At 39.8% G+C, this 20,184-nt stretch overlaps 1 long non-coding RNA gene across 2 annotated transcripts in view; it reads right to left on the bottom strand.

Moving 5' to 3' along the window:
* The window catches only part of LOC143665531 (uncharacterized), a 78,172-nt gene that overhangs the window by 15,362 nt on the left and 42,626 nt on the right, over window positions 1–20,184 (bottom strand). Inside the window, exon 3 of one of the 2 annotated variants that reach the window (XR_013167038.1) lies at window positions 19,076–19,993. The exons of the other annotated variant lie outside the window; for it this stretch is intronic. This is a non-coding gene — a long non-coding RNA (uncharacterized LOC143665531). Of the gene's footprint in view, window positions 1–19,075; window positions 19,994–20,184 lie in introns of those variants that run through there. 2 annotated transcript variants of the gene reach the window in all.

Below are 20,184 nucleotides of genomic sequence, written 5' to 3'. Positions count from 1 at the left end.
TTTTAAAGGAGGGATAAGGTTAGAGGAGAAGTGAAGAAAAGAGGGCACGCAGCCAGGCATTGAGCAACCAGAGGACCAGGCGGGTAGCAGGCTCCCTTGGAGTCTCGCGAAGGGCAATACCGACCCATACTCACGGACTTCCCCTGGGGACCTTCGCTGGCCGGGCGATTAGGTCCCAGGGTGGGCAACACTGGCTAACCAGACCTGAGCCTGGCGGTGCTCCTCCGGGCAGGCGGTGCCCCTCATTAGTTGTAGGGTAGCAAGAGCGAGTAGTTGGGTTTTTTGCCGGTCGGCGGAAACACGCCGGGCTAAACACACTATAATTAGGATGAGTAAAATTAGAAGAAGGAGTAGAATACTATAGAAAATTAGGTTCGAAGGGTGAAAGAGTGAGGAAAATTTTGCTGCTAACTCGGAGAGAATGGTGGTTGAGAGTACAGGATGAATGGTGAAATTGGGGAAAGAAGGGGCTATTGGGAGTGAGAAATAGGACACTAAGGGGGGTTTTGGATGGCAGCCCAGAGCTCCACGGCTTGCCCTGTGGAGGCAAGGGAGAGCATGGCAACAAGGATTTGAATGAGGGTGGGGGAGATTTGGGGGAGAGTAGGACGGGCTGTCGCATAGAGGCGGAGAAGCTGTTTAGGTAATTTGGTGTCTTCTGGCGCCTTTTGCAGTGGTTTCCCGTCCAAGGACATCCGAGCAGCTTGGTGTGTCAGATTCCTCATTCTGCTACGGAATTGCCTGCTCGGCCGTTGCGGCGGGTTTGATGTTTTTTCCGGGGGTTGAGGCTGGTTATGGTGCATTTCCTGTAGAGATAAGCAAACTCGCGTTCTCAGGCGAGGAGGGAGGGTTGGCCCTCCCAGGTGTTGTTAAGTAGGTCATGCTAGCGGACTAGCGGACCTGGGTGAGCCTGTGCGAGGGTCCCCAGTGTTTGTGCAGGGGAGAATTGGGGGGGGCTGCGTAGTGATGCTAGCCCCTGCTGCTGTAAGAATGTCTCGGCCCCATAGGATTTGATTGATTGTGGTTAGGAAGAGGGGCCTGAAGGTGCCCGATCGGCCTTCCCCATCTTCCCATTTTAGGGGAAGGACGGAGCGCAAGGAGGGGCCAGAACCTGTGGCTCCGGAGACGGAGGGTCCCTCCTCCACTTTCCATTTTATTTTTAAAGAGGCTGGTAGACATGATATTTCTGCACCAGAGTCGAGGGTGCCCGTATACCAGCACTTGTCTATTTTAAGCGAGAGGGTAGGTTTGTTGGGTGTTATAGGGATTGTCCACATTATGGCTGGGGGCGTGATTTGAGCTTGTGCCTCTTGGGCATGGGGCTGAGGCGTGCCCCTTCTGGAGTTTAAATGCTGCTGTGTGGTAGATGAATGGCAGTCTCGGGCCCAGTGGTAGCCCTTATTACAGCGAGGGCAGGGTGTGGGAGGCTTGTGCTGAGGCCTGTCAGTAGGGGGATTGGCTGACGGACAATCTTTTGCGAAGTGGCCAGTTTTTCCGCATTTAAAGCAGCCCGATGTGAGGGACAAGGTGGTGGCGAGGGCCTGGGCTAGTGAGGTGGCAGCGGCATCTATATTACTACAAGCTAGGACCCAGTCCTGCAAGCCCTTTTCTTTAACTGGGATGATTGCTTGTTTACAAGCAGGGTTTGCTCCTTCAAAAATGAGCTCTTTGGCGAGGGCCAGCTGAGCTTGTTCGCTGGCAACCTTGCGCTTGCAGGTGTCGGTGACCCGCGAGACAAAGGTGGCGAAATCCTCCTCGCGGCCTTGGGTGAATTTGGCAAACTTTTCTGGTTTAGAGGCTGAACATGTGCGGAAGGCACGTAGGGCAACTTCCCTTAGCTGGAGCCAGAAACCTGGCGGGGCCCACGTGTAGTGCGCGGGAAGGGTGAATTGGCCTGTTCCGGTGAGAGCCTCAGCTGGGTAGCCAATGCCGGAGGCCTGGTTAGTGATAACCTGCTTTTCTGCCTCAGAGTGAAAATGAGCTCGCCAGTCGATGTACTGACCGGGGGTGAGGATGGCTCGAGCTAGAGAAATCCAGTCAAAGGGAGTGCATAATTGTTGAGACAGTTCCTCAAGAAGGTGGGTGGCATAGGGGCTGTTAAGGCCATCCTCCTTAACCACTTTGCGAAGGCGTTTAACCTCGTCAGCATTAAATGGGTACCATGGGAGAGGGCACTGAGGAGTGGGGTGAATGTTCATAGGGAAACAGGAGACCGCCGGCGGGAGTATGGGAGCCGATGGGGTGTGCATGGGCGGCGGATGAGTGAAAGGGTTGTTGTGGTTGGGGGGCTTGGGCCAAGGGTCCCATGCTGTAGTCTGGGAGGATACCCAGGGGTTGGCAGCATTTGCGGCCTGAGCGGCTTGCGGCCAAGGGGATGGGTTATGGGGGGAGGTGTTAGGACAAAATGGCGGACAGGGCGGGGCAGGGGCACTAAATGGCTGCTGGGCGCCCTTTTTGGTGAGGGCGGGGGAAGTGCACTTCCTGTTTTCAGAAGAAGAAGAAGGAGGAAGTGAGTTACTTGATGGCGGGAGGGGGGGGGATAGAGGCAGTTCCTGTTTTTACCCAAGGAAGGAGGCGGAAGTTCGCCATCTTGTTCGGCCTCGAGGTTACTTAGTTTGGGGGGATCGTTTTCAAGTGCATTATTTAATTGCTGAAATAGGGGCTCGGTGTCAGGATCCGAGTCATCATGAGAGTCCTTTGGCCAAGACAATGGTTGCTGATAGGGCCTCTCGTGGGGAGGCGCAGGATGGAGGCCGAGAGCCTTGAAGGCAAGATTGGATAGTAATTAAGGTGGGTAAGAGTCCGGGGGGAAAACGGTTATTCTCGTGCTCTATGGCATGGGCGACCCGATCGATCAGTCGATTATAGGTAGCAGGGTCCCACAGGTGGCATGTGATGAGCCACGGGTTAAACGGTACTAGAAAGTCCCAATAAACCTGGAGCTGGCGGACAGAAGAGCCAGTAGGTCATGTAGTGCTAGTATTGGGGTAAAGGCGATATTGGGATTATTTTAAGAAGGGAGGTTGCCGGGCTTATGAGGCGGGGCCCTTACCTTGCGAGCGAGGTGCCGGCGAGCGGGGCTGAAGAGAGGACGAGCGGCGGGGAGGTCCCTGTTCGGGCGCCAACTGCGGGAGCCGTTTCTTGTCCTGGTTTTTGTGACTCCCGCTTGGGGTCTGTCTCTTAGCGAATGGGGGGACTCAGGCAGTCCGGATTTGCTTTCGGTCCTGGGGGCTCGCAAGGCGTGGAGGGCGCGCGAGACAAGAACTGACTCGCGGGAACGAGTGGAGGTGCGCACATTGAACGTTTATTACAGGAAGTACAGAGGTTTATATAGTGGTGAGGCGGAAATGGGGGGGGCAGGGGAGGTGCGCTGCGTGATTGGTGAGGAGGCTAAGGGTGGCAGCGAGGGATTGGGTGTGCTGAGAGCAAAAAGGTCCAATGGAATGGCTTGAATATGTTGCTAGGCAGAGAGCTAGAGGAACGGGGCCAAAATTACATCCGGCACTTCAGGTGTGTAGTTAGGGCTTTGATTTTAGCTGTTTTTTCTTTTTTAATATAAACATTTACAGCTATACATTTCCCTCTCAGCACTGTCTGTGCTGCATCCCATTAGTTTTGACATGTTTTCTCTTTGTCATTCATCTCGATATTTACTCATTCCCCTTGCAAGTTCTTATTTGACCCACTGATGGTTTAAGAATGTGTTGTTTAATTTCCATGTAATCAGTGAATTTTCCAGTTTTCCACCTGTTACTGATTTCCAGCTTCATTTCATTGTGGTCAGAGAAATTGCTATGTATATTTTCAATCCCTTTACATTTTTGAAACTTGTTTTGTGACCCAACATGTGGTCTATCCTGGAGAATGACCCACATATACACATACTAGAAGACTGTTTTCTACTTTTGGGTGTGCAATGTACTGTATATGTCTGTTAAATCTCATGAACTTATCATGTTATTCACGTCTTCTGTTTCTTTATTGATATTGTCTCAATGTTCTATCTTTGATGAGTATACTGAAATTGAGTCTTCAGCTATTATTGTAGTGGTGTCTATCTCTCTCACTAGTTTTCTAGGGTTTTCCTCATGTATTCTGAAGCATTATAGTAGGTGCATAAATATTTTTGATTCTTATTTTTTTATTTTGGTAAACTGACTCTTTCAATAATATATAATGCAGTTTTGCATTTGGACTATTTTTTCCAATATTATATTTGTGTCTTTGATTTAAGCTGAGTCTCTTGTTAACATCATATAATTGGATCATACTTTTTATCCATTCTGCCAATCTGTATCTTTACATCAATGTTATTACTGTAAATGCAGTACTTCAGGTATTTTATCCTTTGATTATTATGTAACATATATTTTTATCTTTATTTTTATACTTTAAATTATGCTTACTGATATCTATTTCTTCACTCTGCCTCAAGCTTCTCTCTCTTATCTTTAATTTCATCCTGCTGAATTCCCTTTAATATAACATCAGCAAGTTTCTTGCTGATGAACTCAGTTTCAGTTTATCTGTGAATACTTTAACTTTCTCTCATTTTTGAAAGTCAGTTGTGCTGGATAACGTTTTGATTGTCACTTCTTCTTTTAGTATGTTAAATATATCCTACCACTGCCTTCTTGCCTTCGTGGTTACTGATGAGAGATTGGCACTTAGTCTTATTGTGGATCCCTTGTATATGATGAATTGCTTATTTCTTGCTATTTGCAAGGTTCTTTATCTTTGACATTTGATATTCTAATTAGCATTTGTTTCACAACAGGTCTATTAGGATTTATTCTGTTCGGAGTATGTTCAGCATATTTATATGTTTTATAGGAATAGGGAAATTTGGGCTGTTATTTCCTTAAATATTTCTGCCTCTGGTCCCTTCTCTTCTCTTTCAGGGACATCTATGCATTTTATTCTGACATTTGTGTATTTCATGCTGTCATTAAAATCTCAATTTTTTTCATTCTTTACTCTGTCTGTCCTTCTATCTGTAACATTTAGTTTGCCATGTTTTCTAGTTCACTGAATCTTTCTTCTGCCTGTTCAAATTTGCTATTGTAGGCCTCTAGTATGTTTTAAGTATTTTCTATTGTACCTTTCATTCCTATCATTTTCATTATGTTTCTTTTTATATCGTCAAATTTTTATTTATGTTCACACAGTGCTATCTTGATCCCTTTATCTCTTTCCCCATATTTCCCTTCAGTACTTTAATTGATTTAGGAGATTTGTTGGACATCTTTGATTAGTTGTTACAAATTCTGTGTCTCCTCTGAAGTTTTAATATGCTCCCTTTATGGAGCCATATCATCCTGTTTCTTGGAATAGCTTGCAATTTTTTGCTGATATCCAGACATCCAATTATCAAGTAAAAGTATGTGCTTACTCTAAAAGTCAGTTTCTCTTTTTGTCTTGAGTTTTACTGTTGATCGTATTTGTGTTGTCTCTTTGATACTTTGTTCAACTTATTCTAGACCTTTAGCACAACCTGTGTTTAACTGATAACCTTTTTCACATCTTCTTCATTCATTTATGGAATAGGAAGTACAATTTTTATTTTTAACTTTTTGTACAATTGTCTCACTCCCAGGAGAAGCTTCCTTTTCTCTGTTCATTCTAAGAGGAAACTTCCTTCCTTCTTTATCTGTTCTGTTTGTTTTTGTTTTGCCTCTATGGTTTTTTACACTCTTTTCAATGTCTCTAGCTGCTTTTGCCTGCAGAGAAAATTCTGGAAGGAGGGTCACCTCAGAGAGGACTTTCTCAAATCAGTATTACCCGGTGAAAACAGAGCCAGGAACCCACTAAGGGGGCATAGATTAGCCCTAAATTGCCCTGAGGAGGGAATCAGGATGAACACCAAAAGCCTTTTTGATGGGAGCTATGCTTTCCTGGTCTGTCTCACATATGACACCCTTCAGTAAACTTTTCCCTGCAGTCCTGAAGAGGCCCTCAATCTTTATATCTCCATCATCTCTGCTGAAACAATGGCTACCATCACCTTCAGGCAGGGTGGCTTGCAACAGCACATCAGAGCTGGGAACCAGCAATTTATAAATATAAAGAGAGATTTGAGGGGAAGAGGATTTTTATATCTCTTACTGCCAGCAGCAACTAACAAGTGACAGGATACCAAGACGGTGTGGGGAATGAGCAATGTCAACCAGCATGCAAAGAGAGCTAACCACGACTCTTTAAAATATAAAACTCTTTCTTCCCCTTTTTCCTGGATGCTGTACAATGTTCTTCTTTCCTGCAGAGCCTCAGAACAGTTGTTTCAGACAGTTCCTACCTGTTCACTAGCTGTTTTGGAGGAAGGACCGAGTCCTGGAACTCCCTACCCCATGGAATTCTCATCATGGATTTCTTGGGGTATACGGATTTCAAAATAATTATAGCCTCTTACATCCAATGCAAGCATGCATCTTCTGGAGTGGTGAAAAATGATAAATTTTAACTCCTCTCTTTAAACCAGAGATTCTATCCTTTCTTTCTTGAAGCATTTCAGAAAAATAGAGAGCAATCAAGTTTATTTGTCTTTTACACCTTATACATTTGTGTCTTTTTGAAAATGTTCTTTCCTTAGAGGACATGTTTCTAGATTTACTTGGAAGTAAAATTTGCAATAGTACAATATGTTTTGCTGCCTTCAGATATGGAAATTAAGCTTCATATTTAAAATATTCCTGCAGAGTTTCCCAAGAAAAAAATTATTTTTAATCAAATATTTATTGTGTACCTGATGTTTTATGAGGGAAACTGTACAAGGCTTAGGGACACAGAAATGAACCAAATGGACACGGATCCTGATCCTCTTGCATCTTACAGTCAAGGTAAGAAGACATGCATTAAACAAATAGCTGTACTAAAAAACATAAAAATATCATCTGTAGTATGAAGTTAAATTAAAAGAGATCATGATGTTTAACAGGATAACCTAATTTAGATTGGGGAAGATCAGAGAAATGTTCATTGAAAATGTTTATATTTCAGTTGAAAATTAAATGATCAATGTAATTTAATCAGTCAAGTAATTATGGCAAGAATACTCTACGCCTGCTGGACACAAGTAGCTAGTGAGGGAAATCAGTGTGACTCAGGTAAAGCTGTAGAAACAGACAGCTGATAATTTTTATAGGGCATTTTAGTCCATCTTCAGAATTCTGGACTATATCATAAGTGTAGTGGAAACTATTGAAAGTTTTAAGGAGAGATTTCATTTGCATTTTTCAAGATTAACATTTTTGGTGTACTAAGAAGAATGGATTGGATGGGAGCAAACAAAAAGCAAAAGGTTAGCTTAGAAGCTGTCAAGATAAAAGGTGATTGTGGATCAGGATTGCATTTGGTGTGTAACAGAGATGGAGAGACCTAGAAAGACTCTAGAAACATTTTGGAAGGAGAGAAATACCAAGGCTCTGGTTTGAGTAGCTGAATCTTTGAAAGTTTAATTTCTTTGGCTATGACACATTGAACAGGGACATTTTTTGGTGAATATGCCTATAAGCTTCAGGTAAAAAAATCACATACTCAAAGAGACCTTGCTCAGCAACACTTGTTAAAGTAGATTTTCTTAAAAAAAAAAAAAAACAGTCAGTTTAATATAGAGTTTTTGTTTTCAACTGCTTTAGAGAGGTGAATTAAATTTATGATAGCTCTGCTTTATTTTCAGTGTTATTTCTTGGAAGCTCACAGCTGGTTTGTGGCAATGTTGATGATTTAAATTGAAACAAAGATACAGGTTAGTAAATAATATACAAGATAGCTGTTTTCATCTGAGTGGAATTGAAAAAAACTCTTCTGTGTCAAGATAATCAAAGAATAATTACTATAGGTAATATAAACACTCATATTGATAATATCAGAGTTGTTAAAAATATCCAAATGACTCTAAATCCCCAATCCGTAAAAACTTGACAATTTATCTTAAAAAAAGACAAAAGATCTGGGGTGCAAAAAAGCAAGAAAATACTTTTCCACCTAGAAATGGAGTACCTGTGAGAAGCTAAAGTATAAATAACAAAATGTTTACTTGTTTACAAGGAACTGAAGCTCAGAAGAAAGATATGTGACAAAGATACAATTTCGGTATATGAACTAAATTTGCAGTCACTAGAGTGGAGTTATTGCCTATGGAAGGGCTTAAAGTAGTGGTCAACAAACTTTGTTTTTCTGTAAAGAGACTTACATTAAATATTTTAATCTTTGAGGGCCATAAATACTCTGTTGCAACTAATAAATGTATCATTGTAGTGCAGAATCTGTCATATATAATATAGAAACAAATGTGTGTGGGCGTTTCAAAAAATATATTTACCAAAAAAAACAGGGTTTCTTATTTGTTCCATGGACTGTAGTTTGTTGACTTTTGACTTAAAACATTGGAATAATCACTGAATTAAAAAAAAAAAAAGAGAGAGGCGAGAGAGAGAGAAAGAACTAATATAATATTTGGGGTTCCAAAGGATAATAGTCTGGAATGCCAGTTTGGCATTGTGACTTTTTTTTTTTAAAACTTTTTTTTTATTAATTAATGGAAAAAAAGAAATTAACCCAACATTTAGAAATCATACCATTCTACATATGCAATCAGTAATTCTTAACATCATCACATAGATGCATGATCATCATTTCTTAGTACATTTGCATCGGTTTAGAAGAACTAGCAACACAACCGAAAAAGATATAGAATGTTAATATAGAGAAAAAAATAAAAGTAATAATAGTAAAAACAAAACAAAACAAAAACCTATAGCTCAGATGCAGCTTCATTCAGTGTTTTAACATGATTACTTTACAATTAGGTATTATTGTGCTGTCCATTTTTGAGTTTTTGTATCTAGTCCTGTTGCACAGTCTGTATCCCTTCAGCTCCAATTACCCATTATCTTACCCTGTTTCTACCTCCTGCTGGACTCTGTTACCAATGACATATTCCAAGTTTATTCTCGAATGTCCGTTCACATCAGTGGGACCATACAGTATTTGTCCTTTAGTTTTTGGCTAAACTCACTCAGCATGATGTTCTCTAGGTCCATCCATGTTATTACATGCTTCATAAGTTTATCCCGTCTTAAAGCTGCATAATATTCCATTGTATGTATATACCACAGTTTGTTTAGCCATTCTTCTGTTGATGGACATTTTGGCTGTTTCCATCTCTTTGCAATTGTAAATAACGCTGCTATAAACATTGGTGTGCAAATGTCCGTTTGTGTCTTTGCCCTTAAGTCCTTTGAGTAGATACCCAGCAATGGTATTGTTGGGTCATATGGCAATTCTATATTCAGCTTTTTGAGGAACCGCCAAACTGCCTTCCATAGTGTTTGCACCCTTTGACATTCCCACCAACAGTGGATAAGTGTGCCTCTTTCTCCGCATCCTCTCCAGCACTTGTCATTTTCTGTTTTGTTGATAATGGCCATTCTGCTGGGTGTGAGATGATATCTCATTGTGGTTTTGATTTGCATTTCTCTAATGGCCAGGGACATTGAGCATCTCTTCATGTGCCTTTTGGCCATTTGTATTTCCTCTTCTGAGAGGTGTCTGTTCATGTCTTTTTCCCATTTTGTAATTGGGTTGGCTATCTTTTTGTTGTTGAGTTGAACAATCTCTTTATAAATTCTGGATACTAGACCTTTATCTGATATGTCGTTTCCAAATATTGTCTCCCATTGTGTAGGCTGTCTTTCTACTTTCTTGATGAAGTTCTTTGATGCACAAAAGTGTTTAATTTTGAGGAGCTCCCATTTATTTATTTCCTTCTTCAGTGCTCTTGCTTTAGGTTTAAGGTCCATAAAACCACCACCAATTGTAAGTTTCATAAGATATCTCTCTACATTTTCCTCTAACTGTTTTATGGTCTTAGACCTAATGTTTAGATCTTTGATCCATTTTGAGTTAACTTTTGCATAGGGTGTGAGAGATGGGTCTTCTTTCATTCTTTTGCATATGGATATCCAGTTCTCTAGGCACCATTTATTGAAGAGACTGTTCTGTCCCAGGTGAGTTGGCTTGACTGCCTTATCAAAGATCAAATGTCCATAGATGAGAGGGTCTATATCTGAGCACTCTATTCGATTCCATTGGTCGATATATCTATCTTTATGCCAATACCATGCTGTTTTGACCACTGTGGCTTCATAATATGCCTTAAAGTCAAGCAGCGCAAGACCTCCAGCTTCGTTTTTTTTCCTCAAGATGTTTTTTGCAATTCGGGGCACCCTGCCCTTCCAGATAAATTTGCTTATTGGTTTTTCTGTTTCTGAAAAATAAGTTGTTGGGATTTTGATTGGTATTGCATTGAATCTGTAAGTCAATTTAGGTAGGATTGACATCTTAACTACATTTAGTCTTCCAATCCATGAACACAGTATGCCCTTCCATCTATTTAGGTCTTCTATGATTTCCTTTAGCAGTTTTTTGTAGTTTTCTTTATATAGGTTTTTTGTCTCTTTAGTTAAATTTATTCCTAGGTATTTTATTCTTTTAGTTGCAATTGTAAATGGGATTCGTTTCTTGATTTCCCCCTCGCATTGTGACTTTTTAAAACTTCATAGGTGATTCTAATATGAAGGGAAGAGAAATTTTTATTTAAAGTGAGAAGAGAAGAGACCTAGGAACAAATCAGGTAGAAAAGGTTGAAGATTAAAAGAGAAGGGGAAAATATAGATTGTGTTTCTGTGTTTTTAGGGATAGTAGAAGAGAGGATAATGATTGTAATATTAAGAGCTAATCCATACATTTACGATGTGCTTGTATTGTCTTATCTGTGTTACATATATTGACCTATACAATCCACATCAACGATCTTAGGTAAGTATTTTTATCTCCATTTCTGAATGAGTAAATTGACATACAAATAGATTCACTAATTTGCCATATATCACACTGAATGTAAGGGATTTGAACCAAAGCTGGAATATGAACCCAAACCATCCAGCTTTGAACTATTGATATTTGCTTCTGAGAATTCAAGTGTATTAATAACTATTACTATACACACACACACACATCCGTGGTTATTAGAAGTATGAGAGTCAATAATACTTTTAGCAAGATCAGTTTCAATGAGAGTAGAGATCACAAAGCCAAAAGGTGTGTGCACGTTAAGGTGAGGAAGGTGAGATAGCATGTTAGGTAACTCTTGAAAGAAATTCAATTGAGAAGTAGAATAGAGAAATAGAGAACTGTCTGGGTGTTAATATGCTGTAAACAGAAGTTTGCCTATTTTTAATTTAAAATGAACATACCTACGCTTTTATTTTTTTGAGCCTCTGATGCTATATTCAAATTCTTAGAGGCTCTAATAGAATAAAAATTTGGAGGCCCTGGAGAAATAAGTTACAATACACAGAACAAAAGGTCTCAGGAGGTTGGGGAAGATGGGACTCAGAGCACCAAAAAGGAATCTTTCACTCAGTGTTACAAGAAAAACAAATAGACATAGATGCAATTTTTTATTTAGATTGGTTGGTATAAATATTAATTTATTTACATCTGAGAACTTCTATTTTCTCTACTACTTATTTTACAAGGTAAGATTCTGAAAGAGAGCATTTCATATACCATTTCATATACTATTTCATCATAGGAAGTGGTTAGAGTTGAGTAAAATGGCAAAGATATGAAATCATCACTACAAATATTTGGCAGAAACCTAGTTGAGAAATGTGACATGATTGCTTAGCATTATTGAGGGTGTGTTTGAGATGGTTGATCATGACTTTTCAGTGGCCTATTAGTTAGGGGATGGAGTTTCTTAATAATAGCAGGTTGGAGAACATATATTTGGCTTGATTGAGAGCTTGGATTTTGCCAGAATGATGCTATGGACAAACTAGGGTACATTAGCTAAATATGGTTAATGATGTGGGTTCTATCATCAAGTATCTATTATAAACAGTTAGAAGACAGATATTTCTACCATGTTCTTAAAATATCTCCCACACAATGCCCTCACTAAGTTTTCTAAATTTCTTAACCATGAAATTCCCTAGCCATAATAAAGCAGGTATTTAAGAATTTGTATTGTTACTTAAAAAGTTTTGCATGCTAAATAAATACCAAAAATTAGGAAATCTGAAAATGATTTTAATTTTGACAACCAGAGAAAACAGATGCTATAGAATTTTATTATTTGAATTTCTTAGAATGAATGTTAAAAGCATGCCTTTTAAGCATATAAATCAAATTTCTTTTAAATAATTATGAAGTCATTTTTGAATATCAAAGAAAATTTAGATACCAAATTAGCTACCAAAAACTTATATTTACTGTTTCATTTCTGTAACTTATTAAGCATTGTAGTACATTATTAGCTATAATAAAATGTAGAGAAACCTTTTAACATATATCCACATTAATATTATTTTAAATAAAACTTTAATAAAAAAGACAAAATAATGCATTTTAAACATATTTAGTTCAGGTTGTCTAAGGCCACCACTGTTCCCTGGGTGACTGACCTGTGCAGTCAAGATATCATATTCAAATTACACATTTTGTCATGTTGCTTTCCTGGAGCGCTTATAACCCAAGCCCATCCAGAGCAATATTAAGATTTTTGTAGATTTACTGAATTTGAAGCTATAAGGCTGGACCTAACAGGGGCCACAAGAGATTCACAGCCAAGTCTAAGGCAGAGTCAAATCAGAAGCAAGCACAGCTAGTAAATGGAGTGAAACCAGGTCCAGATTACATTATGTAAGCTCTTGGGAGACTTTTTTTTTTTTTTTAATGTGCTGTTCTAGTTTTCTAGCTGCTGGCATGCAATATACCAGAAATGGAATGTCTTTTTAAAAAGGAGAATTTAATAAGTTGCAAATTTACAGTTCTAAGGCCATGAAAAATGTCCCAATTAAAACAAGGATATAGAAATGTCCAATCTAAGGGATCCAGGGAAAAATACCTTGGTTCAAGAAGGCCGATGATGTTCAGGGTTTCTCTCTCATCTGGAAAGGCGCATGGAGAACATCATGATATCTGCTAGCTTCCTCTCCAGGCTTCTTTTTTCTTGAAGCTTCCCCAGGGACATTTTTCCTTCTTTGGCTCCAAAGGTCTCAGCATGGGCTCTCAGCTCTCAGGTATCTCTCATGGCTCACTGTGTCTCTCTCCAAAATGTTTCCCCTTTTAAAGGATTTCAGTAAGTTAATCAAGACCCATTTGAAATGGGTGGAGTCACATCTCCATCTAAACAAGGTTAATATCCACAATTGGGCAAATCACATCTCCATGAAGATAATCTAATCAAGTTTCCAACCTATAGTGCTGAAAAGGGATTAAAAGAAACAGCTGCCTCCACAAGATGGATCAGGATTGAAACATGGGTTTTCTAGGAAACATAATCCTTTCAAACCAGCACATGTGCCAATACATTTCTTTTCTTCTTTCACAATTTCTCTCACTTGTAACCAGAATTGTTCTAACAAACAATTTCAAGCCTTTAAATATTTTGGCATTATCATGAAAGAGGAGAGAAATATTTTTTAAAGGAACATTGAAAAGATGCAAAAAGCAGCACGTTTAAATGATGAAAGACAAGTGGTTATAGACATCAGGTGTCAACTAAGGCAGGAACCCAGAAGTGCTCTGTGAGGTGAAATTTGAAAGGCTGTTTCTTACTATGGAATATACAGTAACAATGTGTGGAAGAGCAGAGTTTAGTGGCTAGTAGGGCATGCTAACATGGGATAAAGAGATGACGAGATTATTTATGCAAAAATTTATTTGGGGAAATACTTCTGAAGGAAATGGGCAGTGAGCCAAAGGTGACCAAGAAAATAGACTATGAAACAGAACCATTGCAGGGGATATGAGAGACTTAGGAAACAAAGACTAAAAGCCTCTGAATGGAGTGAAGTTTTTAGAAAGTTTGACAAGGTCAGCATGGTGTCTTTCAGTCAAAGTTGCCTATCAGAGGAGACTTTGTTTCCCAGGAATGGTCTGTTTTAGGATACCTACTGCACTCAGTCATTGGTTGGGCCAACCTACTGATAATGTACCTCAGAACAAATGTAATCATTGATTTAAAGTATAGCAACTGAAGTTCTTGGTCAGTTATAATCCTGGTAGTAGGAAACTTAAGATATTCATGGCCATGGCTGCTGCAACCCACCCATTGTTTTATACAGATCTAAGTCTTTACACAGGTTTGAGAAGCATCTCCATCACGGTTCTTGTCATAGAATGATACATGTCCTCCACAAAATATATGTTCAAATTTAATCCATGTCCCTGTGAATGTGAACACTTTGTAAATAGAACCCATTAAAGATGTTATTATTAGTAAAGATGTGGACTCGTTTGTGACTAGGATCTTTGAAGATCTTTTTTAGGTAAGACCAAATTGAATCAGGGTGGTCCTTAATCATTATGACTGGAGGCTTTATAAACAGAAGACAGTCAGACTCAACCATAAGAAGAAGCCAGAAGTCAGTAGAAATCAGAAGAGCAGACACAAGAGATTGCCTTGTGTTGCGAGGCAGTGACGCAAGGATTTCAGCAAACCAGCTGATCTAAGAGGAATGCTAGAATAAAATGCCACAGATTCAGTGGAGAATGCATAGCATCACCAATATGTTGATTTTAGACTTCTTTCAAAACCATGAGTCAGTAAATTCCTGTTCTTAAGCAAAACTTGTGTGGAATTTGTCACAGCAGCTCTAGCATATTAAGACAGCATCCTTGGGTTTCTCATCTTGAGGGGAAGATTAGAAGTGGGAAGAGAATGGCAGGTACAACAGCTTGGCTTCACAGTGATCTTGGGGCAGCAACTGATAACCCCTACTCTGTTATCCATTTTGAATTCTTCCCACCCAGCTATCTTGGCAGGATTTGGTGGCTTACCTGGAGGTATAACAAAAATCCTCATTTCTGAAGGAGCCTAATCCATGTTATTCATGCCCTTCTCAAGCCACAACTTCCTTATATATGTCCTTTCAGAGTTACAGTGTGGTAAGAAAGTACCAGGAGACACCCAAGTGGATCACCTGCATTTCACATATAGTTACATTCTTTCTTTATTGTGGAAAAGCAGCCCACCATCTCCTGCTGATGATCATAGCCAATGACTTCTGCCAGTGTGAATGTTTCCTTCTTGCTGGCTGAGCCCTGGGCATAAGTTGTTAAACAACCGTAATTTGTAGTTCAGTGGGACCCATCAGAATTTCATGGCTGGAGTGTGGAACATAGGAATTATGACATCCAACCCAGCAGAACCTTGAGTTTCTGGGACATAATACATAAACTATCTCAGTGGGTCCTTTGGGAGTGATGGTGTTTCAGTTTGCTAAAGCTGCAGGAATGCAATATACCAGAAACAAGCTGGCTTTTATGATGGGAATTATTAATTTACAAATTTACAATTCATGAAAATGTCCAGATTAAGGCATCAAGAGGAATAAATTTTCTCTGAGGAAAGGCTCTTGACATCTAGTTTCCTCTATCACATAGGAAGGCACATGGCTGGCATCTTCTGGTCCTTCACCCCAGGTTCCATTGTTTTCAACTTCTGATTACAGTGGCTTGCTCTCTAATCCCTCTCTCTTTTCTGTCTTTCATTCTCTCATAAAGGACTCCTGTAAAGGATTAAGACCCACCTTGAATGGGCTGGGTCATTTCAATTGAAACAACCTAATCAACAGTCCTATTCAAAATAGGTCTGATCCCACAAAGATGGATTAAAAGAGCATGGCCTTCTCTGGGGTCCATAAAAGCTCTGAAACAGCACAGATGGTAAGAAGGACCACTTACCCATCTACCTCTTTGTTGCCAGATTTACGCATTCTTCCTTATGGTTATACAATACGGTGGAGAGTCTTCTGATTTAATATATATACTACAGCCTGAAGGGTGGTACACACCCTCTCAAAGTGCTTCCACTAAGCAAGCAGTTCAACTGTGCCTTTTGAAGGTTATTTCAGAATTTTATGAGATTGATGTTTCTCTACGCTATGTCATGTGATACAGCCAGTGGATCCCATGGTTATGGGTCCAGTTCTGCATTATATTCACTGTGAAGTTGGATCCCCTGATGGACAGCATATGATGTGGGATTCTATGCATGTGGATCAGGCATTAGAAAACAACCCCAAAGAATGGTGCTGATTAAGACCCTGAGTATAAGAGAAGCAAAGCCACACTTAAAATATGTATCCATTATATTGACTATTTGCCATTCAAGAATGAAAGGGACTTATTGTAGTCAATGGGCCACCAAGTGACCACTTGATCTCTTTGAAGAGTTGGAGGGCTCATTTTTCATCACTGTTGCTGATAGGTTGGATTTTCAGGGAAAGCAGAGCTAGATAGGCCTTGCTGAGTGAGGACTTAATGTTATGCAGCTTATAAAAAACTTTAATCTTTTCCTTCATGGTCATGGCATTCATAGACCTGTTCAGCCAAGGTTAGCTAATGACACATGATGGCCAACCTCAACTATTCTGTAATATTTTCTACTTGTTTATTCAGTGAATTTTCTGCTGTGGTAGATTTCTTGTGGATATTAATGTATTTTACAAAAAAATCTACAGGCTTTGAAGCTACTCACTACATGAAACTACCCCATAACTCCTTGACAGTGATCTTCTACTCCTTTCCTTCCAGACTTCTGGCAGGATGAACTGTGCATTGCCTACTGGCTGATAATCTGTATATGTTTCCCTCTTTGGGCCACTTTTGTTCAGAGTAGAAGACCATGTGCACCTCTTACATCCCATTTTTTAAGAAGTTTTAATTCTTCTAGTCTCTTTCCCAGCCACCCACAAATGTAACTGTAATGCAATTGATATCCATTTTAAAAATTGAAACCATATCCTGAGCCAGCTCAAAATGAAAATCAAGTCTAGAACCTCTTCTTCCTTCAGCTGTCTTTATGGGACCCCCTATATAGCCAGATGGGCAAACTGAGGGAGGGACACTGGTACCACTGTTGTGGGTGATGTAGAATTCCTGTCTGCCTGTTCATGCAGATTACTGATACCCACTGTTCTGATAAGACCTTACATGGAATATTTAATTTTCATCCTATAATTAGCTGCTACTGGACTTATTTGATTTACTGACTTGTCGGGTCCAACAATTGTCGGAAACCATCCAATTATGGGCAACTCTAAATTCATGGTCTCTTGGTACTCCATGATCATTTTGTTTCTACCAGAGCCCAGTCAGGAGGAGTCTCTCAAAATGTGCATAATTTTCTGCTATGAATGACATGGAGTCACTCTGTTACTAGGCTCTGCACTTTACTATCTAGAACCTAGGGACTAGCATTGTGATTTCCCTGCTGGAACTTGCCATAAGTTCCATAGTGAACATTTTCTGACCACTACCACTTTTGACACCATAAAGTTTGCTAAATTGTATGGTCCAAGTCGACCTGAGCAATGTTATTGCCAGCAGCTCCAGCGTGGGCCACAACAACCTAATTCCTTTAGGGTCCTCGGGTGCCTCTTGCATCATATCTTGGGCATGATTCACAATGTTTATATGTTTTGGACCACACTCAGAGTTAGCAAATTCCATATCACCTAGTGGGCTGCATAGAATACACTGTCTTTAGAGCCCAAAGAGACTTACTGCCATTGTGCTTCCTTTTCATGATTATGTAGGGGATGAAAGAAACAGCAATTTATTTACATGGAGGGTGTGCTGGTTTGAAATTGCTGTGTAGCTCAGAAAAGCCATCCCCTTTAATACTGATTCAATATTGTAAGGTGGAAATCCCAGTGATAGGGCCCCATGTGAGGATATAAACAAACATGTAAGAAGCCAGCCATTATAAGGACACATGAGAACTGCAGATGGAGTCATCTGGAAAGTATTTGTAGAAAGTGCTATTGTCTGATGGCTTTGATTTTCGCATACTAATGGAAAATCAACAATTTTTTCATGAGATTTGTATGAACAGAACCACATCAGTGAACCCATAAACCTTTACCAAAAAGGCAGTTCCCCTAATTGTCCTAGGATTTTATCTCTCACCCTCTGAACCACATGTGTCCTACATAGGTTGCCAGGGTAGTTGCTGTCTTTTGTTCATTTAGCCCAATCAGAATGATGTCATTTATATAATAGATCAGTGACATGTTCTCTGGTGTTCCTTGAGATGTCCAGGCTTTCTAAATTTCTTCATACTGTATTATGACAGTGAGAAAATTAACATAGCCTTGAGGCAAACTATAAATATATATTGCTATATTGCTGTCCATCTCATGCAAGTATGAATAATTTTTTAAACTAATTTGTAATTGAAATGGAAAAAGAATGCACTCAAAAATTAATGTCTGAACACCATGTACCTGAGGCCTTATTAGTCTAGAATTGATGCCACCACAAGCACAGCAGCTATTAGCAGGGCTACTACACGTTTATGTCTGTGACAGTGTACAGTCATTCTGCAAAATTCATCTGATTTATTTAGAGACAAGACTGGTTAACTAAAAGGAGATATACAGCACCACCAGCCCTACATCCTCTAGCCACTAATTTCTGCTTTCCCCCATTCCCCAGGATGCTACATAAGTTTTAATTAATAAACTGGAATTGTGTGTGGTGCAAAGGGATGTTAGAGATCACCTATATCTCCCTCACTATAATCCCCCATAGTCTAAGGATATAATTTGGGAATTAATCTAACCGACAAGCATATAAATTCAAATATCACACTCAGGGAGTGGAAATTGATCACTGGGTGAGTCTGTGAGCCTGTTGGGCCCACTATGAAGCAGAATTTATCTATGACACAATTTATTACATGGCTCTTGCAAGCCACTCTGAGTGGGGTAAGCAAGATGATATTTTGGGACTCAAGGTATTAATGTCAACGAAGACCTGAACAAATAGCCCTGAGTATCCATTCCTCCCTTTACTCCGGTGTACAGTCACTTGAGTAAATAGGCATAGGCTGCTTTAGGAAGAACTAGGAGAAACATTACAGTATATTCTCACTACGGTATCGCACAGCCTTTCTTCTTTGAGACATGACCACCACTTCACATTTGGAAACTAAGCAAGAAGCTGGTTGCCCCTAAGGGCACTATATATATATATATATTTTTTTTTTTTTGGCACTATATTTTATTAGCCATCTTCACAACTTGCTATAAGTCAAGCCCCACTTGGCTACCCTTCCAAATTTCCAGGTCATTACAGTAATTTAGGCATCCTGGTTTCTGGCTGATAAGCACAACCACCTGGACTTTATTATGCCAGGACCAGATCATCCTTATAGATATTAATGAGCCTAGTCTGTGATCACCCCTCCCATCATCAATCTAGGCTTGCAGATGAGACTCACCATTGAATTTATGAATAAATTTGGTGCATCTGTAACCATGCCTTTCTTCTGGCTCTGGGAACTTCATATAAGACATAATGTTGCCATGGTGCTTCTGGTCTCATGTCATATATTTGCAGTCCTACTCATTTCAGCCACTTTCTTCCTAACTCTACCATGTCCCAAACCAACTCAAACATTTCTACTTCACTTAAAATAGCCATTTCATAATTTTGGCTTCTAGCAGCTATACTAACAATGACTTAGCCATATCCACTAAGAAAATACCGTTATCCTGAGAAAGTACCCCCAAGTTCATTAATTCTTATTAATTATAGAGTTGTACTTCAGGTACCTCAAAGAAGAAACCCATAGTTCATTCCCAGAGCACTTCCCTGTCTGCTGTCCGTAAATGCCAGGCAATTCTTGAAACTTTTTCAATGTATAGACTTCCTATTCTCTTACTTGGCCTGGACTTCCTCAACTGGTTTACCTTGGGATATTTACCCAGTTATTGATTGAGCTTCCAGGGGGCTTGTTTCCATGCAGGAGTAATGCCTCTGTAGTATCATTTATCCTGGAAGAAGTGATGACACTTATTGGGGAACACCTCTACAACCCCAAAATGTTCAGAGGGGTTTGTATCCTCAGGAGCATCCATACAAATTTCTTCATCTAATGACAATTCCCAGTTTCCCATGATGCAGGTCTGACCTTTGTAAAGGAGAAAAGGAAAGACAGAAGGAAATTTTAGAGTGCACTGCAGTTCTAAGTAAGTTTCATCAATGCTGAAGAGGAGTCCTCACCTGCACAGTCAGCCATCTTCACTGTGGCACATCTCCAGGAATATGTGACCTTAATTATTCCAGGAATATTCCATTGTTGCTCAGTCATTGCCATTCAAA

Source organism: Tamandua tetradactyla, chromosome 21 (genome assembly GCF_023851605.1).
Source record: "Tamandua tetradactyla isolate mTamTet1 chromosome 21, mTamTet1.pri, whole genome shotgun sequence".
NCBI classification, from domain to species: Eukaryota; Metazoa; Chordata; class Mammalia; order Pilosa; family Myrmecophagidae; genus Tamandua; species Tamandua tetradactyla.
The sequence above is the reverse complement of the archived record's forward strand: the minus strand, read 5'-3'. Positions and strand labels throughout refer to the sequence as shown.